The sequence below is a fragment of the Schistocerca gregaria genome, chromosome 5, assembly GCF_023897955.1.
Source record: "Schistocerca gregaria isolate iqSchGreg1 chromosome 5, iqSchGreg1.2, whole genome shotgun sequence".
NCBI lineage: Eukaryota > Metazoa > Arthropoda > Insecta > Orthoptera > Acrididae > Schistocerca > Schistocerca gregaria.
The window spans coordinates 49037960-49059145 of NC_064924.1; positions in this window are offsets into that span (position 1 = coordinate 49037960).

Genomic DNA, 21186 nt, shown 5'->3' on the forward strand with positions numbered 1-21186 from the left:
AGCAAGAGGATGTAACTCTAAGTGATCAATTGCCATATAAAAGCCTTTCACACTATTTTCGTAACACATAACTGATGCAAATCTATCTGCATCCGATACAGGCTGTGAGATACATAACCAACAACAGAGAAGAAAACCAGCAGAAGACATCACTGACTTCGATCTCTATATATACACTGCCCCCTTACTTCCCCCCAAATGCCACACCAGCAGCTACAGTAAAAAACAAAGTGTTCTAGATTAATCTAATCTGAAATTGTTTATTTTAAGTAACAATTCTCGATGTATATATGTATGTACAAACGCTTGAAAATGAACAAAATATGTTCGAAACGCGTTGCTTTATGTTAGACTAAACGTAAAATAAATAGTGACTGGTAGCAGAAACTTGAAATAAATAATAATTAAATTATTACTCAATGGCCTTTAATTTAAGTAGCACAGGCATACACAGAGGTGAAATAAGTCATGGGGTACATCCTAATAACGTGTCAGATCCCCTTTTGGACGGCATAGTGCAACAACTCGACGTTGCGTGGACTCAAAGAGTTGTTGGAAGCCTTCTGAACAAATATTGAGCCTTTCTGTCGCTATATCCGTCGATGATTGAGAAAATGTTGCCAGTGAAAAATTTTGTGCACGAATTGATCTCTCGATTATGTCCCATAAATGTTCGATGACAGTCAGATTGGGCGATCTTGTTTGACCAAACGATTCACTCAAATTGTCCAATACGTTTTCAAATCAGTCGCAGCAATTGTTTGTTGTTTGGGAAATGAAGTCCATAAATGGCTGCAAATGATGTCCAAGTAGCACAACATAATCATTTCCAGTCAATGACTGGTTACGTTGGAACACAGAACACAGTCCATTTCATACAAACTGAGACCACACCAATATGGTACCACCACAGTGCCACTACTAGCTTGGGTCGATGGCTTCGTGGGGTTTCAGCCCCATTCGAATCCTACCGTCAGCTCTAACCAACCGAAATCGGGACTCATCCAACGACACCACGATTTTATAGTCGTCTAGGATCCAAACGATATGATCACGAGGTAAACAGAGGCGCTGCAAGCAAAGTCGAGTTGTTAGCAAAGGCACAGGCATCGGTCGTCTGCCGCCATAGCCCACTAACGACAGGTTCCACCACACTGTCGTAACGGATACGTACGTCGTAGGTCCCACATTGATTTCTGAGTTTGTTTCACGAGCGTTGGTTGTATGTTAGCACTGTCAACTCTACGCAAACGCCGCAGCTCTCGGTGTGAAGACCGTTGACCACTGCATTGTCCGTGGTGAGAGATGATGCCTGAAGTTTGGTATTCTCAGCACACTCTTCACGCTGTGGACCTCGGAATATTGAATTTCCTAACGATTGCCGATACAGAATGTCCCTTGCTTCTAGCTCCCACTACAATTCAGCGATCAGAGTTTTGTTAATTCCCGTGATGCAGGCCATAATCACATGAGTACAAATGAGAGCTCTGCTAATGCTCTGCCACTTCATACCTTGTTTACGCTATACTACCGCCCTCTGTGTGTGTGCATATCGTCAACCCATTACTTTCGTCGCCTCATTGTATAACACACGCACCGATAGATAATATTTCGCGTGACCAGAAGTACATTAGCTTCCAAGGAAAAACTGAAGATATACACCTAAAGAAGATGCAGAAAAATGTAAACAAAACGGCCCACGTCCACCAGATGTCGGTAGATGTGAGGAACATGTACATACAAACAAATTATTTTAATTTCAGAAAAACTGGATGACTCATTAAAGAGAAAGAGCTTCACAAGTTGAACAAGACAATAACGCGTTGGTAAACCTCTTTCTCTTTTGCAGACAGTTATTCCCGTTTGCACTGACTGATAGAACTGTTGGATGTCCTGAGCGGTTTGATGCCATATTCTGTCCAATAGGTGCTTTAGTCGAAATTCCGTGCTGGATTCGAGGCTCTGCCCATAATGATCAAAACATTCTCAACTGGTGAGAGATCCGGGGTTGTTGCTGGCCAAGGTACGGTTTGGCAAGCACGAAGACAAGCAATAGAGACTCTCGCAGTGGGCGGACGTGCATTATCTAGTTGGAATGTATTTCCAGGATGGCTTTCCATGAAGGACAACAAAACGGGGCGTAGAATATCGTCAACGTACCGCTTGATCTGAAAGCGTGCGGCGTATGACAACCAAAGGGGCCCTGCTATGAAAAGAAATGGCAGCCACACAACCACTTCTGGTTGTCGGGCCATATGATGGGCGACAGTCAATTTGGTGTGCCATGACTGACCAGGATGGCTCAAAATACGTCTTCCTTAGTCATCGGGGCTCAGTTCGAAGCGGTAATCATCACTGAAGATATTTCTACTCCACTTAATGCGATTCAAGGCTGAAGTCGTGTCTTGAGGCGCCAAGCAGAGCGGTGGGTTACCAACCTGACTCTCGCCCGTCATACAGTCCGACAGTCAAGAGTGATGGTCTGGGGTGCCACTCCTTTTCATAGTAGGACCACTTTGAGTGTCATCCGCAGCACCCTTAGAGTACAGCGATACGTCTACGTTATTCTACGCCCCGTTTTGTTGCCCTTCATGACAAGTGAGCCTGGGTTTACATTTCAGCAAGATAATGCCCGCCCGCACACTGCGAGAGTTTCTACTGCTTGTCTTCTTTTTTGCCAAACCCTACCTGGTCAACAACGTCGCAGGATCTATCCCTAATTGAGAACAATTGGAGCATTATGGGCATAGTCCTCCGACAATCTCAATATTTTGACGATCTAACTCGCCAGTTGGACAGAATCTGGCACGATATCCGTCACGACATTGAACAACTGTGTTAATCTATGTCAAACCGAATAACTGCTTACATAAGGGCAAGAGGTGAAAAAATGTTTTATTGACTTGCCAATTGAAGAAGAAATTTTCTTGAATAAATCATCCAATTTTTCTGAAATTGTAATCATTTGTTTGTCTGTACATGTACCTCACATCTACTGATTTCTGTTACATTCCAATAATTCCTTCGTGTGTGTTTTTTGTTTTCCTTAAATGTTATAAATTTGTTCTGGCTTTGTTGTTGCTTGATCAGTAGTAGTGACAGCAATTCATCATTTTTAGTTTGTCCGCTCATTGCAAAATTAAATCATTTTTAAGTAAAGTTTTTATACAAAAATGACACCAGTGACAAATATCGTTAATCTGTAATACTGACGGAATTACGTTCGTACACTAGCAAGATCAGTGTTCGTTAGTTTCATATTACGAACAGAAAATAATTTTATAGGCACACTGATGCAGTAGCTAAGTCATTTACATGTATGACTCGTTGATAACTTAGATAAGTTTCTGTAGTAATCGTTAATTAATAAAGGAAGATAAAAGAAATTTCGATAATTATTAAACCAACAATATTTGTATAACCTTTATCGCAACAAAAGTATCTTCTTATTTTAACATACAGTGCAGGCAACGCACAATTAGCGCATATGAGGGTTTGCTTTCCATTACAGTCTTTCGCAAACGTCCCTCCAATGGCTGCCTTTTTACCTCGTGTCTGGTTTCCAACTTCCCGTGAGAACAATGGCTGGTGATGTTTGATTTGAAACTGAGGGGTCCAGATTCTTCATCCCTCAGTTTTAATATTTCGACTACTAATTTCATCGCTGAAACTTTTGTACCACTGCAGACATGTACAACGCCACAGCGCACCGCACTCCTAAGTAAGCTACAAATTCAGTAACACGCTTTACTGTCTTTGATAATTACTCCTAAATTTTGCGATATTTGTACTAATGCCGCTCATATATTATTTCAACTGCATGGATACGGTTATTGTCCATAGTACCTGCGTAACCATCGTATAACTTATTGGTCCCATCAACAAGCTCTTATAACATAGATCACTTACCCATACAATGAAGCTCTATGATTTAACGCATACCTGCAGTTAACGAGAAACTTTGGTACTAAGGACTAATCATTATAAAATCAAATAAACAAAAATAATGAAAAAATTTATTTGCATAGGCTGTCCGTGGTTACGTCATTACACTCTTTTGCCTGCCTTAAACAAAGACCATCTTTCACATCCATATAGGAGCACTATCCAGATGAATGTCTTGAGTACTGTTTTTTAATTTCTATAGTAAATGAGATGTTCACTAATATTTATCTACTTTCATTAGAATCACGTTTTGCTGTTGCAAATGTCTTCTTGACATTGATGCTGTAAATGATTTCTTCTGTAATTAAGTTGTCTAAATAACTGATGGTAATCATCTTTATTTCTTTTTTTTTTAATTTTTATGTTAGGTAACCTTCTTATTTTTATTTTATTGGTATCATAATTTTGGTTTTTCACGATCAGTTTCAGTTTCAAACTTTATAACAATTATTGCAAATGTCGTGAAAGTGTCCTGAAATCATGTTTCATTATCAGCTATTAAGGTACACTAGTCACAATTTTTAAGCATTCAGTGGTATGTTCATTAACTTTAACTCTAGATGTTTCCCTTTTAAAATAATTCTTTCCGACGACTAGCAGACATGTCTTACGCTCTTCCCCGCTTTTTATCTTTACCTTGCACACCAACACACGCACACAAACACAGACATGAGCGCGCGCGCTTATGTATGTACACATACAAAATTTTGGGAATTCTGTGATGTGATATCAGTTACATAATGGTGAGCCATAATTCAACTGTTTAGAATCTAGTGAACCACTGACTGAAGTTACTACACCAGTCGTCTGTATCATCTGTTAGCTCTTGCACCTAAAACGTACGCAGTATGTTTTTTTCTAGGATAAGGAAACTGTAGCCTAGGTGATTACAGGTGGTGTCTCTGCTGACCATCGAACGGCTGAGTAAGAAACATACACTTTAATTACACAATCTGCATACTGCTAAGAAAGGTCTTGCCTGGCAGTCTAGAGCTGCTCTGAAAATTGTCTCCAACGAAAGCTGACTGCGAAAGCAAAATTAGCAAGTAACTTAAACACGGCCGCTTCCCAAAATTCGTGCTACGCGAAAGAGAGCCCCGGTATCGCTAAGTGCTCCGGGCCAATTTCTGGGCGGGACCCTCTGTGATTACTTTCTTGATCAGCCGTTTAATATGTCGAAAAAATGAGCAAACGAGTTCAGGCCACGGGGTCAAGCCGGGCACGCCGCGTGACGTCACAGCTACTACCTGCAGGCACCAGAGGCCGGCTCAATTCAGCCCTGAGACGTAGCAACCAGGCAGGACTCGTTATTCGCGTGTGAGACGATGCTGGGTACGGGGGACGGACAGCTGGCAGGTCTGGTGAGTAAGATGCAGAAGGAACGGGAGTAGATGATCTTGAAAGCCGTCTATTAAAAATATTTTTTCATTTTATGTGTCACACTGCAAGTTTCGAGTGACGTTCACGGTGCAAAAATACTCTCCATACTTTCATCTGCTAGTTCACATTTGGTTATGCAGAATATCTGCAAGCAAAACTTTAAAAGCAAAACCATGTCAACCAATCAGGTCACTAGGCAATTCGCTTCGAATTTCATTTGGGCCTCATGTATACGGACAAGGCACTCTTACCCCTTCTTGCTTATTCGCCAGATTCAGAGATGGAGACATTGTTCACGTCGTGCTCCGCGCTGACTTTTACCAGGAACACCTCATGGCAATCGGATTTTGTATGTATACACTGAAGAACCAAAGAAAATGATACACCTGCCGAATACCGTGTAGGACCCCCGCGTGCACGCGAAGTTTCGAAACACAAGAGTCATGGACTCGACTAATGTCTGAAATAGTGCTGCAGTGAATTGACACCATGAATCCTGCACGGCTGTCCATAAATCCGTAAGAGTACGAGGAAGTGGACATCTCTTCTGAACAGCACAATGCTCAATAATGTTCATGGTTCAAAAATGGTTCAAATTGCTCTGAGCACTATGGGACTTAACATCTGACGTCATCAGTCCCCTAGAACTTAGGATTCGAACCTGCAACCGTAGCGGTCACGCGGTTCCAGACTGAAGCGCCTAGAACCGCACGGCCACACCGGCGGGCAATAATGTTCATGTCTGGGGGTTTGGTGGCCAGCAGAAGTGTAACATCTCAGAAGAGTGTTCCTGGAGCCACTCTGTAGCAGTTCTGGCCGTGTGGAGTGTCGCATTGATGTGTTGGAATTTCCCATGTACGTCGGAATGTAGAATGGAAATGAATGGATGTAGGTGATCAGACAGGATGCTTACGTACGTGTCACCTGTCAGAGTCGTATCTATATGTATCACTCCAACTGCACACGCTCCACTCCATTACAGAGACTCCACCAGCCTGAACAGTCCGTGGATTCATGACGTTATCTCCATACCCATGCACGTCCATCCGCTCGATTCAATTTGAAACGAGACTCGTCCGACAAGGCAACATTTTTCCGGCCATCAACAGTCCAATGTCGGTGTTGACGGGCCCAGGCAAGGGGTAAAGCTTTGTGTCGTGCAGTCATCAAGGGCATGCGAGTGGGCCTTCAGCTCAGAAAGCCTATATCGATTATGTTTCGTTGAATGGTTCGCACGCTGACACTTGTTGATGACCCAGCATTGAAATCTGGAGCAATCTGTTACGCTGAACAATTCTCTTCAATCGTCGTTGGTCCCGTTCTTCCAGGATCTTTTTCCGGCCGCAGCGATGTTGGAAATTTGATGTTTTACCGGATTCCTTGTAATCACGGTACACTCGTGCAATGGTCGTACGGGAAAATCTCCACTTAATCGTTACCTCGGGGATGCTGTATCCCATCGCACGTGAGCCGACTATAACACCACGTTTAAACTCACTTACCTCTCATAACCTGCCATGTTAGCAGCAGTAACCAATCTAACAACTGTGTCAGACGCTAGTTGTCTTATGTAGGCGTTCGTTTCCCGACCGCAGTGCCGTATTCTGTCTGTTTAGATGTATCTGTATTTGAATACGCATGCCTATAGCAGTTTCTTTGGCCCTCTATTGATCGTGCTCGAGTCAAATATCTCACCAAATAAGCGTCAAACGAAAAAACTACAAATAACGAAACTCGTCTAGCTTGGAGGGGGAAACCAGATGGCGCTATGGTTGGCCCGCTACATGGCGCTGCCATAGGTCAAACGGATTTCAACTACGTTTTTTTAAATAGGAGCCCCCAGTTTTATTACATATTCGTGTAGTCTGTGAAGAAATATGAATGTTTTAGTTGCACCACTTTTTTCGCTTTGTGATAGATGGTGCTGTAATACTCAAAAACGTATAAGTACGTGGTATCACGTAACATTACGCCAGTGCGAACGGTATTTACTTCGCTGTACGTTACCCGGGTTAAAATGGGCCGTTTACCAACTGCGGAAAAGGTCGATATCGTGTTGATGTATGGATATTGTGATCAAAATGTCCAACGGGCGTGTGCTGTGTATGCTGCTAGGTAATCTGGACATCATCTAAGTGTCCGGACCGTTCGCCGGATAGTTACGATATTTAAGGAAACAGGAAGTGTTCAGCAACATGTGAAACGTCAACCACGATCTGCAACAAATGATGATGCCCAAGTAGGTGTTTTAGCTGCTGTCGCGACTAATCCGCACGTCAGTAGAAGACAAATTGCGCGAGAATCGGGAATCTCAAAAACGTCGGTGTTGAGAATGCTACATCAACATCGATTGCACCCGTACCATATTTCTATGCACCAGGAATTACATGGCGACTACTTTGAACGTCGTGTACAGTTCTTCCACTGGGCGCAAGAGACATTAAGGGACGATTTTTTGCACACGTTCTATTTAGCGACGAATCGTCATTCACCAACAGCGGTACCGTAAAACGGCATAATATGTACTATTGGGCAACGGAAAATCCACAATGGCTGCGACAAGTGGAACATCAGCGACCTTGGCGGGCTAATGTATGGTGCGGCATTATGGGAGGAAGGATAATTGCCCCCCCCCCCCCATTTTATCGATGGCTATCTAAATGGTGCAATGTATGCAGATTTCCTACGTAACGTTCTTCCGATGTTATTACAAGATCTTTCACTACATGACGGAATGGCGATTTACTTCCAACATAATGGATGTCCGACTATAGCCCGCACGTTCAACGGATCAGACGACCCCGGATTTCTTTCTGTGGGGAAAGTTGAAGATTATTTGCTATCGTGATCCACCGACAACGCCTGACAACATGCGTCAGCGCATTGTCAATGATTGTGCGAACATTACGGAAGGCGAGCTACTCGCTGTTGAGAGGAATGTCGTTACACGTATTGCCAAATTGCATTGAGGTTGATGGACATCATTTTGAGAATTTATTGCATTAATGTGGTATTTACAGGTGATCACGCTGTAACAGCATGCGTTCTCATAAATGATAAGTTCACAAAGGTATCAGACTGGAACAACCGAAATAAAATGTTCAAATGCTCCTACGTTCTGTATTTTAATTTAAAAAGCCTACCTGTTACCAACTGTTCGTCTAAATTGTGAGCCATATGTTTGTGATCATTACAGCGCCACCTATCACAAAGCGAAAAAAGTGGTCCAACTAAAACATTCTTATTTCTTTACGTACTACGCGAATATGTAATAAAAATGGGGGTTCTTATTTTTAAAAAACGCAGTTGATATCCGTTTGACCTATGGCACCGCAGTCTAGCGGGCCAGCCATAGCGCCATCTGGTTTCCACCTTCAAGTTAGACAAGTTTCGTTCTTTGTAATTATTTGTTTGACGATTATTTCGTGAGATATTTGGCCCGGTGACGATCAATGGATGAACTGAAATATCAGTCACGCAATGCAAGTCGATGTAGCTCTCAAACACTCTCAAGAAAATCGATGATGAAGTTTTCCAAGGATCTTTAATATCCGAAATAAAAGTTATTTTTTCGCTGGTCCACCTGGCTATATAGTAGAATGTTCTCTTGCCACATGGGTGGATTTGGTTCGATTCCTGGCTGTGACAAATTTTTAAACAATGGTGCGTGTTCCATGAAAATTTACATGTGGTGTAAAATACAAGAAGATGAAAAGAAATAATTTGTTATGTTTGTATTTAATTTAAACAAGGTTTATTAACAACATTTTATTGTGTGAAATATGTAATTGAAAATAAGAAGTGCATTTCTCACAAAAATGACATTTTACAGGGCGTGCTGAAAAGTAATGCCTCAGACATTTTAATGAGGAAACTCTTAATGCATTTTAAACAAAACAAACTTAAGTTAGATTCTACATATTTATTTTTCATATTTTCATTTTCATTTCTCAACATAGTGACCCTGGCGACGAACACATTTCTCCCAGTGAGAGATCAGTTTGTTGATACAATCACTGAGAATGTTTGATTTTGTTGAAGAAGCAACAGCGCCACCTCTGGTTGCAAGGCTTCATCACAGTCAAAGTGAAGTCCTAGATGACAGCGAACCCAATTGCCAGATTGTTGCAGAGTTCTCGGCGCTCGTGTGGTGTTGGGCATTGTCATACTGAAGGAGAGGGTGCTCTTCGAATTCGTGCTTTCAGGAACTCTATTACAGCACGCTGTTTCTCAGGCACCGACATAGTTACTTTATATGAATGCATGGTGTCTGTTCTTTCGGACGTGTGATACCACGCATTGAGATAATTGACTCACCTCGATAGGCAATGAATCAACAGATTAGAGTGTAGATGCACATAAATGTTCGACCTCCGGCAGGAATCTACAATGAGCAGTTATGGAAGGCATGGGTGGGAACTGCGGATAGGTGGCGCTAGGCGGCAATGGTTGGGGGAGGGGGGGGAGGGGTTCGGCCAGGGAGCGTGCTAAGATGGTCCGCGCATTTCTGATAAACATCGTGTCCCGGTGGTCGATGCAGGTGCTATCATTAGTCCCTTCCCTTTCATTTCCTTTCTCCTTTCTCCTCCTCCACCTTCAGTTTATATAATAGTGACGTTAGACATACACACGTTATACATTACAATTCGGAGCGCTCTAGCGGCAGAGGATTCCGACTTCTGTCAGTGAAGCAAGAAAATCGGCCGAATAATATGCATAACACGTAGTACCCCAACCGATATTGAGAACAGAATTAAAAAATTCGAGACATTACTATTCGGTACGTCCTTCTAGATATGTGTTAGACAGCGTATTTTCGATGAATTTTATATTTAAGTGATGTAGGTGTTCAAATTGAACGGAAACATTGAAAAAATAATGACCGACACGAGACTCGCACCATCGATCTAGCAATTACCAATCTCGAGCGCTACTGATTTAATCTTTACATATTTTACGCTTCACGGAAATGCTCGTGTAACATACACCTTTGTTTGAAAATTTGTATCGCCCAGGAATGGAACTGAGGACCTGTATGTGGCAGGTGAGCAGTTTGCCACAGACCAAAACTAGCCATCGAAAAATATTCACCTTTCTTTAGGTATTAAAGTCAGTCGGAAAACTTCAAAGTAGAATATCTCGAGAATGTTTAAGAGTTACATCGAATTGCTTTGGGGAGAAAATTTTTGGAAAGTTGTAGTAAGTTCTTATGGGACCAACCTAATGAGGTCATTGGTCCCTGAGCCTACGCACTACTTAATGTAACTGAAACTAACTTACGCTAAGGACGACACACACACCCATGACCTAGGGAGGACTCGAACCTCCGATGGAGGGAGCCGCACGGACCGTGACAAGACGCCCCAGACCATGTGGCTACCCCGCGCCGCTAGGGCAGACTTCACGTTTCATAAATATAAAAAATTACGAAAATCGGATTGCCATGCGGTCTACTTGTTATTAAAAGTTCAGCCATGTTGTTTTGTAAACGATTCGGAATGGGCAACACTCAACTCTAATTTCAGGAATTTTGGTAACATCGGAAAAGTGTCGACTCTCCAAGACCGAAAACATTCCACTGCATAGCAATCAAAGCTGTAACTGATGATGATCTTTGAGAATGACATGAATGGTATCATAGCTTTAAATAGAGATCACTTGGAAACATTTGAAACATACGCGTAGTACAAGCTGTTCTATAATTTTTTTTCCCACTGGAAGATCTGACATGTATGCAGCTGGTTTCCTTATTTTGCCTGATGATTCAAGAGTGCATATTGCCCTACCAGTGAGACAACCGCTCGATAACTATGGATAGGAAATACTTCCGAATCCACCATAGAGTCCTGATACAAACCCATCAGACTTTGATTTGTTTCCGAAATTGAACAAACAACTCCGTGGAAAAGGTTTTCATACAGTGAGGTGACCCAAGTTATCAGACATGTCCATAATGAGGTGCCCTATCCGGAGTAGTGAAGTTGCAAAAAACGTTGGGAAGCTTCGTAAGCAAGAACGGAAGTTCTGTTGAAGGCCTGTAAAGGTATTTTATAAAACAAATTATTTTCTTTCATTCTATCAGACTGTGCAGAACGTTTGAAATGACCCTCGTATGTCATAGTGAGCGAACTTTCATAGGCTACATAATTTAGAAAGGGGTGTTAACACGTTTTAGAGTAAGACAACGTTATATCCAAGTTCTTCAGCCCTTGTAGTAAATACGAATGTGTCTTTTCGTATAGAAAGGATGGATGCAAACGAGATGGGAATGCCATCCGTACAACCTAATGCGTAATAGGAAAAGAATGAACTGCTAAAATATAATGTAGCGAAATCATCGTGACTACAGTATATGACTCGAAGTTGTATGCAACTCGCTACCACCTTAATTGGACTAAAGGCACTTTATAGTGGGAGAAAGCTTCAAAGCACAGGCCACTGAAACAGCACGAGTGACACTTCCACCAGTGCACCTCTCAACTGAAGTTGCAGGGCTGCCCCACTACACTCACAAGTAGGAAAAACGCAAGATTCCGATCGTTGCCCCGCGTGCACCTTTGCACCCGTCTCACTGTATAAAACAAGTTTTTCTCATTTTTAACATTTTATAAGCCTTCAGAGTAACCAAGATGTTGCATAGAGTCCCAGGATTCTCAAACTGTTCCGTGAGAGGAAAAGTTTCGTAACAGCTGAGCTTGATGAACCGAAACGAGATGGCGTGGCTTATAGATAAAGTGCGGTACGGTCAGTGATCGTTTTCTGCATTTGAAAGACGACCACGCTGCAACAATCCGTGCTGAAAGGGTGGTGGTGCACCATTATACGACACAGAGATTTAAGTGGCGGAGGCGGTTCCATTGTGGTCAAACTTCTCTCAATGACGAAACATCGAAGTAGCACACCAACTCTGTGAAGCACTGGGAAGCGCATGAGCAGTGGAGGACCTTTTGCTCGTAGATCGGCGTGTCACAACCGAGACGGTAGTGGAACAAGTGAGTCAGTCATGAATCTGGTTTTAACATCTTGAAGCTACTATCGTATTTTCGGCAGTTGTAGGCGACGTATTTCAATCTGCTTTTATATTATTTTTAGTAATAAAGTGACATGCTTAAGCCTAGTATTATTTAAATATATAGTAATCTCTAAGAGTAATAAGTAAAGGAATAAAATAATGTAACGTCGTAGATGGTTTCGGTCTATATAAGTTACTACACTACATTGTTTGCTCACTTTTTTTCCTCTCTCGCTGCACTTATTGCTCGCCAGCCGCGGTGGTCGAGCTGTTCTAGGAGTTACAGTCTGGAACCAAGCAACCGCTACGGTCGCAGGTTCGAATCCTGCCTCGGGCATGGATGTGTGTGATGTCCTTAGGTTAGCTAGGTTTAAGTAGTTCTAAGTTCTAGAGGACTGATGACCTCATAAGTTAAGTCCCTTAGTGCTCAGAGCCATTTGAACCATTTGAACTTACTGCTAGTTGTTGTTGCTATTGATTTTATTTTTGACGTTTTAACTGGGACTACAGGAAAAGTTTTATTTACCTTTGCTCTATAAAGAAAGTACTGAAAATGAACAAAGTTTATTTTAAACCAAAGATATCCCTGCGACAAGTCGTCGCTAATTTCGTCCTACGAAACAATTACCTCCCAGAGTTGAAACTATAGAGAAAGAGAGAACTATTAATTAACTGTTCATTAAATGACAAATCATAAGAAGTGACGATCAGCTAAATGGGCTGTGAGAGATTAAGAAGTGATTTTAATCAGAATTTCTTTAGTCTGAACAGTTTACAGTGACCACAGTCATATGTTAACTTTAAAATTCGATAGGACGCAGATAGTAAAATCTCCGGTCAAATTTTACGTGAGGTAGCCAGAACTTTTTCTGATAATTAATTAAATTATATCTCTACGTCGTGCATGTTAGAAAAGACCAAAAGGTTTAACATCACAAAATTATTTATCTAAATCTTAAGAAATGTTGAAATGTGTGTGAAATCTTGTGGGATTTAACTGCTAAGGTCATCAATCCCTAAGCCTACACACTACTTAACCTAAGTTATCCTAAGGACAAACACATACACCCATGCCCGATGGAGGACTCGAACCTCCGCCGGGACCAGAATCTTAACACACACCGTCTTAAACAAATGACGCAATTTGTTATATAGCGTTTGAGTACACAGTGCATTAGTAACACATCACACGCAGTGCATCTTAAAGACTATTAAAACACTATACACACATCAAAAATGTTTTGCATTACCCCCGTTTCCAAAGCTCCTGAAGATAGACATTGACTGTGGATGCTGTATCACAGACACAGTCCCTTTGACTGTTCCGAGAAGTCACTAAACCCGCCCAAAGAAGTAAACAACCCATGCATGAGCACCGCCTATTAGACGCTTAGATGGAGGGGATCCGACAGCCGACCAGTTCCAGTCATTCCACCACGTAGGAGGTACACGGCTAGTGTTGTCTGTAGTTCAACCATGACTAGACGGTCAATACCGCGGTTCGATCGCGTTCGCATTGTTACTTTGTGCCATGAAGGGTTCTCGACAAGGGACGCGTCCAGGCGTCTCGGACTGAACCAAAGAGATGTTGTTCGGTCATGGAGGGGATACAGAGAGCTGTGGTTGACATGTCACGCTCAGGCCGCCCAAACGTCGTGTTACGACTCAAACAGTGCGCGATAGGCTGCGTGAGGCACAACTTCATTCCTGACGTCCATGGCGAGATCCATCTTTGCACCCACGACACCATGCAGCGTGGTACAGTTGGGCCCAAAAGCATGCCCAATGGACCGCTCAGGGTTGGCATCACTTAATGTTCACCGATGAGTGTTTCATATGCCTTCAACCAGACAACCGTGTTTGGAGGTAACCTGGTCAGGCCTTAGACACACTGACCAGCGAGTACAGCAAGGTGGAGGTTCTCTGCTGTTTTGGGGTTGCTTTGTACGGGGTCGACGTACGCCGCTTGTGGTCATGGAAGGCGCTGCAACAGCTGTAAGATACGCCAATGCCATTCTTCGACCGGTAGTGCAACCATATCGGCAGCATATTGGCGAGGCATTCGTCTTCATTACGACAATTCACGCCCCATCGTGCACATCTTGTGAATTACTTTCTTCAGGATAACGACAGTGCTCGACTAGAGTGCCCAGGATGTTCTCCAGACATGAACCCTATCGGACATGCCTGGGATAGATTAAATAGGGCTGTTTACGGACGACGTGACCTACCAACCACTCTGAGGGATCCAAGCCGAATCGCAGTTGAGGAGTGGGACAATCTGGACCAACAGTTCCTTGATGAACTTGTGGATAGTGTGCCACTACGAGTACAGGCATGCATCAATGCAAGAGGGCGTGCTACTGGCTATTAGAGGTACCAGTGTGTACAGCAGTCTGGACTACCACCTTTGAAGTTCTTGCTGTATGGGGGTAGAACATGCAATGTGTGGTTCTCATGAGCAATAAGAAGGGCAGAAATGATGTTTACGTTGATCTCTATTCCAATTTTATGTACAGGTTCCGGAAGTCTCGGAGCCGAGGTGATGCAAAACCTTTTTTGATGTGTGTCTGTATATAAAGAACTGTGTTGCTTGGGGTCAGAGTGTGTATCTTGTCAATGTCTAAATAAGACCAGAGTAAATACTTGCAAAATAGCATCGTCATTACAAAGTAAAACAATAGCACTATTTTTTCTATCAAAGCGACAAATCAAGATCGCTGCACCTGGCGACACTAGTACTACGAGAAGAACCACGAAAATCCCAAGAAATAAATTACAAGACCTCCTACCAAGTACGACAAGACCGAACCGGCTTCAATCTTTCAAGTCATTTTGAACAAGACAAATGTCGCTGAGTTCAACGACTGCTCACACCCTATCAACAAGGCCGCTGAATCGAAGAAGCAACGGAAATGTTACTTTTACCCTCGTCGCCAGTTTCGTAACCGCCTCGTCGCTACTGCTGTACAGGCCCAGTTGCCACTGTTGTTACGGTATGCCGAGTTTGTGCGGTCGAGAAATGACTTCTGGTGCAGTACACCGCTAAGACAATTTCTCCCTGCCACCATGACACAGCTATGCCACACGCTCAGGTAACAGGATAGGAGTACGAAGCCTCTACAGCACAATAACAAATTAGTAACAAATACACGCAAATGAATTAAAAAGTTTTACTTATCTTTGTGACTAGTTGAATGGTTAAGTTTGCAACATTGCTCGTAATATAACACAAAACAGGCCCTCAATGGTTAACTAGAATTAATCGTAGATAGACTTCACAGTACATAGCAAATGCAATTTACATCAACTGTCCGTTCACTGCTAAAGAGTTCACTAAACGACGTTCCCTGTCGAAGTCAGTCTGGACGATGACCTATAAGCATATTGGAGAGAGATGACGTTTTATCTTCCGAGTAGGCTTCTGTCCGTTGTCGTCCGGTAACTGGTGGATTGTACTCGGCCGGCAATTGGCCGAGGAGCTGGTGGAACTCGAGCAAGTGGCGAGTCTCTACTGCACTGGTACCAGCTCGAATCTTTGCTCCTCTGTTGCTTTTGCTCTGGCTGTGTCTTGTTTGGGCGACGCAGCAGTTACATCTGTGTCAGGTAATTCTGGATGACTTCTTCAGTCGCCTGATCACCACGGCCTAGTGCTGCGTGTATCGCTATAGCCTCGACACAAAGGAGCAAAGCAAGAATTCTAAACAGCAAAAGAGGAGGAAAACGCCGCGTTTTCTGAGTCTGGCATGGTGTGGGGCTAAGAGGATACGCAAGGAGCAAGCCGACAGAGGAGCGTGCTTCGAAATCTCATAGGCTGTAAAGGCGAAGCATCACTTAATGCTTGCTAAGGGGCTGCTCTAGCTAAAGGTCGATTCACCAGATCACTCTGAACAAGACACGGGCACACACTGACTATGCCCGGCATCTTGTTCCCAACATCTTCTTCCTCTGCCTGGAATAAGAAACATTTGTGTATCGACGTCGAAGTGAGTTTAGAGGTGGAACGTTCATTGATCAGCTAAAATGGAGACTTCCACAGCCACGGTCTCCGCCAAGCCACTAATCGAGTTGAAAAAATTTATCTCGTTGGAGAGTGAACAATAGCTCCATACTCAGCATTCGAACGATACAACTGCTCGCTCGTAAAAGGATACGTACCCAAAGACTGGAAACTTGCACAAGTCTCATCAATACCCAAGAAAGGAAATCGGAGCAATCCGCTGAATTACAGACCCATATTACTAACGTCAATTTACAGTAGGATTGTGCAGCATATACTGTGCTGAAAGATTATAAATTACCTCGAAGAAAACGTTTTATTGGCAAATAGTCAACATGGATTGAGAAGATATCGTTATTCTGAAACACAATTAGCTCTCCACTGTCACGAAGAACTGGGTGCAATCGACATGGAACATGACATTGAGTCCATATTTTAATTCCCGGAAGGCTTTTGGCATCGTTCCTCACAAGCGACTTCTAACATAATTGCGCGCTTACAAAGCATCGTCTCAGTTGTACGACTGGATTCTTGATTTTCTTTCACAGTTTGTAACATTGACGGGAAGACATCGAGTAAAACACAAGTAATGTGTGGCATTCCTCAAGGAAGTGTTATAGGCCCTCTGCTGTTTCTGACCTACATAAACGATTTAGGAGACAATCTGAGCAGTCCCCTGAAACTCTTTGCAGATGATGCTCTCATTTGCCGTCAAGTAAAGTCGTCAGATGATCAAATATAATTGCAATATGATTTAGACAAGACGTCTCTATGGTGCAAAAAGTGGCATTAGACTCTAAAAATGAAAAGTGTGGAGTCATCCACATGAGTACCGAAAGGAATCCACTAAATTTCAATTAAACGATAAGTCATATAAATCTAAGGCTGTAAACTCAACTACACACTTGGGCATTACAATTACGAATAACTTAAATTGGAAAGATCACATAGATGACGTTGTGGGGGAAAGAATGCGACTGTGCGGCTGGTTCCGGCGGTGGTTCGAGTCCTCCCTCGGGCATGGATGTCTGTGTTTGTCCTTAGGATAATTTATATTAAGTAGTGTGTAAGCTTAGGGACTGATGACCTTAGCAGTTACGTTCCATAAGATTTCACACACATTTTTAACAAAGAAGGCGATTTATTGGGAGAACACTTAGAAAATGAAACAGGTTTACTACTGGTTACACTACACTTGTCCAGCCTCTTGTGGAGTATTGTTGATCGGTGTAGTATCTACATCAGATAAGATTGACAGTGAGCATCAAAAAAGTTCAAAGATGGACAGCTCGTTTGGTATTATCGTGAAATAAGGGAGAGCGCGCCATGGGTATGATACACGAATTGGGGTTCAGTCATTAAAAGAAATGTGTTTCCCTGCGGCACAACATTGTCATGAAATTTCAGTCACCAGCTTTTTCCTCTTAGTGTGAAAATATGTTGTTGACGCCCACCTACATTAGGAGAAATTTTCATCATAATAAAATAGGAGAAATCGTAGTTCGTAGAGAAAAATTCAGTGTTCGTTTCTCCTGCGCGTTGTTCGACAGGGGAACGGTAAAGAAATAGCTTGAAGGTGCTTGGATGGACCCCCTGCCAAGCACTTAATTGCGAACTGCAGAGTAATCATGTAGATGTAGAGCTAGAGACCACCCAACACCACCCACCAGTTACATGGTTGCTGCTTCACCTTTCTTTCCGAGGTTACATTCTTCCACAAGCCTAAAAGTTCGTTCAGCTCATGGAAGATGGACAACAGTCCGAAGTACAGCCTGTAGGGGCAAAGTGGAGGGGGGCTGTGTGTGCCCTGATACCTCTGCGGTAGCTGTGGAGGCGCTACAGAACCCTGAAAAATGATGGCCAACAGAGCTCTGGTGGAGCTACAGTAGGCCCAGTAAGCCAGTAGCTGATAACATATTTGCTTTCAGCAATCAAACGAGCCTCCGGTCAACGACGTGCAAAAGCAGAAGAATTTTCGCAAGAAGTAGTACAAGGTGACGGTGATAATATAAACTCTATGACTAACCAACGTGTATCTTGTAGAAATTCCATGCAGTTCGAATACACACGTAGCTACGTAGGGCCTCCCGACAGGAAACCGTGTTATCCTGTTTGTAACCGGCGGAGAGATTATACGGGGGGGGGGGAACAGTCACTGCCAAAGAGACTGTGTTCTCTCATGAAAAAGGTGAAAACGGTCGCAGACCGACATACAGGGGGGGATAAAGGTTTTCTACCGGCCAGACAAGTGACGCGCCAGAGGAGCAAAACACTGCAAAGTAGTTCTATTTTATTCATGGAGAACACGCGACCAGGTAAACGAGTGTCTTTAACCGCTTAATCTCTGACCTTTACGACGAACCATTTTAGCGCCGTTTTGCCTGCTACGATGTAAATACGTGTAATTGAGTACAATTTGGAACTTGGACGAAGTTTCACGGTCCAAAGACGACAGGTTGTAGCAAGCAACACAAGAAAAAATTTTGTATGTTGTGACGAAAACAGAAATATCCGCCGAAACAAAAACTATTACATGAAATAATTACGTGGAACATCGAAGTGTAGTCCGCAAAGACATCAATTTGAAGTCGTCATGATAGAGTCGGTTTTCGCTATTTTGGAATGATGTGAAGAGCGAAGTATGTTGACAACACATGCAGAAAATCAACTTCTGGCAAAATCGATAGAGTAAATTAAAATTTGAATTTTACACCGATTAAATCCATTAAATATTTACATAAATTAATTCTCCAAACAATTTCATACGACAGAAAAAAATCGTAAACTCATGTGACAACTGTATGGCTTTACTTTTCATTTAGAATTTGAGGCTATGAAGCCATATCAGGAGCGGAATTGATAGAAAATCTCAACACATTGTGTAGAAATTAGCGGGACGAAAAATAAAATTACTACACAATTTTTTAGTTATTTATTGAACACCGATAGTCTTGAGCTGAAGATTGACGATACAGAATGTGACGAGCATGGTGATGATGGCAGGCACTGACGATGGCAAAAAGACCAGATCCAACCTGTGGCGATAAAAGACTGAATTCATTGGAGAGGAAGGAAAAAGATTCCGATTCAGAAACAGACGGTAAAAGTGAAACACAATTCTTAACATTCACAGGATCAATGTAAATTTTTTCTGTAGCTTTTGAATCAGGCTGAGGAGAGTCTTACATCATAAGTTCCACCGAAGAAAGTCTTGCAAGAATAATTCGGCGTGAAGAAAAGTGATGCAAAGATCCACGAACTGCTGTCTCGACGGAAAAAGGAAATGGGAAGAGTCTCTTCACAAATATTCTCTTCTAATGACAGAGATTGGCAGCAGCGTTCATACTTCGCTATTGCCATGATAGAAGACGATCGATTCTGACACAAATTATGTACTTTATGGTGCTGACAACCTAAATGAGTTTAAAGAGAAACTGAAACATTTTAAAGATCTCTGAGGTCACTGTCGTAAAGAAATTCGAAGGCGTGCTGAAAAGAAATGGCTCCGAATTTTTTGTGTAAAAACTCTTAAAGCTTATAAAACAATAAAACGTTATTAACATTCTACCTTCTTATTCTTCATGTCTACATATTTATTTATTTCTCAGCTCAGTGAGCCTGACGACGAATACATTTCACTCCACGAGAGATCATTACGTTGATACCGTCACTACAACATCATCTCTGCTTGCACCACTTGATCACTATGAAAGTGAAGCCCCGAAGATGTTGTTAAGCTGTCAAAACCGACGAAAATTGTCACTGTATGACAGTGAACCCAAAGGACTAGGGCTGTTATCCACTGCCATCCCACCACACAGAAAAATGATGCATTTAGGTCCATGCTACACAGAGTACACTCACTTAATTTAGAAGAAAACAGCCTTAGGAATGAGCTAGATAAGTAGCCATAAACAATCGCTACTTAGCCAAAACAACTAACAACACAAAAGTGAGACAACAAATGGTCACACTTTGAAAGAAAAGAAAATATTTGCCACTATCCCATACCGGGGTCCATATCACAAAAGATCGCTAACCTTTTCAGAAAAACAAATGTAAAGTTGAATTCTCAACTAATATTAAATTGGAAACTTACTCGTCCATAACATAAAATAAAATACACAAAAATTCAACAAACCAAAATAGTGCTAAATGAATAGACAGATTACGTAAGCCATCGTTATTTTAATAATTTTAAAGACCTAGCCTACAATTATTTCCTGGATATATCAGTTGTTTAATAATTAGATCTCTGGCCCTACTAATAATTTCATCTTTGATCACACTGTGTAGAACAACATCTGTGAAGTGTTTACAAAAATGTGTGTACAAATGTGCCTCTTGAGTGAAATTATAAGCATGAACAGAATGGACAAACCAACGTAGGATGGCGTTAAAAAGCTAAAAACGTTTTTCTTGGATTGTGTGGCAAGCTTAAACTGTTTGTTTCTCCACTGTTTCGCACATATTTTCCGCATGTGACTTACGAAGTTCATAACCTTGAAAAAAACTTTTCATGACGGGAACATGCATTTCAGGGCATTTAAGAGCAAAAATAAATCACGTGTGAAGACAATTTACACCTGATGCATCGTGTATTTAATAAAACGAACATTAGTGACTGAAGGCGCTTGTTAATTCGTACTTCCAGTGTATTGAATACAGTCACATTTACAGCCGAAAAACATGGATAAAATCAAATTTAACTTCCCCGACAGGTACTGGAAGCAATATACTCATACAGGAATTACAAAATAAAAGTTATGAAAGCTGGTGCTACTATCAAGTTCACCAAAGAATTTCTAGAGTGTGACTTTCGCTGTAATTATGTCAAAGTGAAGACCAT